Source organism: Pyxicephalus adspersus, chromosome 8, assembly GCF_032062135.1.
Source record: "Pyxicephalus adspersus chromosome 8, UCB_Pads_2.0, whole genome shotgun sequence".
NCBI classification, from domain to species: domain Eukaryota; kingdom Metazoa; phylum Chordata; class Amphibia; order Anura; family Pyxicephalidae; genus Pyxicephalus; species Pyxicephalus adspersus.
In genome coordinates this window covers 46181431-46182469 of record NC_092865.1, presented here as the reverse complement: position 1 = coordinate 46182469, position 1039 = coordinate 46181431, and the positions used below count along the sequence as shown (strand labels likewise).

Here is a 1039-nt window from a genome sequence, read left to right as displayed (position 1 = left end):
TCTGAATTACCCACCTTCCTCCCATTTTTGTCCCCATATTTAATGTGTAAAATCCAAACTTTCTAATTACTTTTGATCCAGTTTTGTAATATCTGTAAATACTATGATGAAAAACCTAACCATTCTGTCTGAGTTATTTCTCTCTGGAATTTCAGATCTTCCAGATCTCCAGCTTCCTCTCTTCCTGCTCTTTTTCCATGTTTACACCATGACTATGGTTGGAAACCTTCTTATTATCCTAATTGTTGCCATTGACTCTCACCTCCATACTCCTATGTATTTCTTTCTTGGAAATTTGGCTTTTTTAGACTTGTGTTCTTCTTCACTCACCACTCCCAGAATGCTATTTGACCTTCATACGGAGAATCGAATAATTTCTGTCCCAGCTTGCCTGACCCAAGTTTATTTCTTCATCTTTTTGGCCACCACTGAAATATTATTATTGGCTGTAATGTCTTTTGATTGATACATTGCCATCTGCCGACCTCTACATTACATTCAGATCATGCACAAGAAGAGTTGCGTCCAGTTGGCCATTGGTATCTGGATTCTTGGAATGATTTACTCTTTGATACATACACTCATTACGCTGAGGCTGAGATTTTGCGACTCAGATATTGTCCAAAGTTTCTTCTGTGACTTGTCCAGACTTTTCCAAATTTCCTGCACTGATGTGTTTGTCAACATTTTGTCTATCTTTTTCCTTGGTGGTCTCCTTGGACTTTGTTCTTTACTGATGACCTTCACGCCATACATTGCAGTGTTTTCAGCAGTAGTTAAAATTAAAGAGAAGGACAAGAGGTTCAAAGCTTTGTCTACTTGTTCCTCTCACCTGGCTGTGGTTTTTATGTTTTATGGAACCCTTATTTTCAACTACTTTAGACCTCCCACAAGTTATCATTATACATCAGACAGATTGGTATCAATATGTTACACCACAATCACTCCTCTGCTAAATCCACTTATATATAGTCTGAGAAATCATGAGCTAAAAGCTGCAATGCAAAGATTGTATAAAAGTTATAATTTTTCTGATGTA

The 1039-nt window shown here is 37.2% G+C and overlaps 1 pseudogene; it reads left to right on the top strand.

Annotated features, from left to right (window-relative positions):
* The first annotated feature begins 208 nt into the window (after positions 1–208).
* LOC140337450 (olfactory receptor 1C1-like) overlaps positions 209–1039 on the top strand; it is a 12286-nt pseudogene continuing 11455 nt past the window's right edge.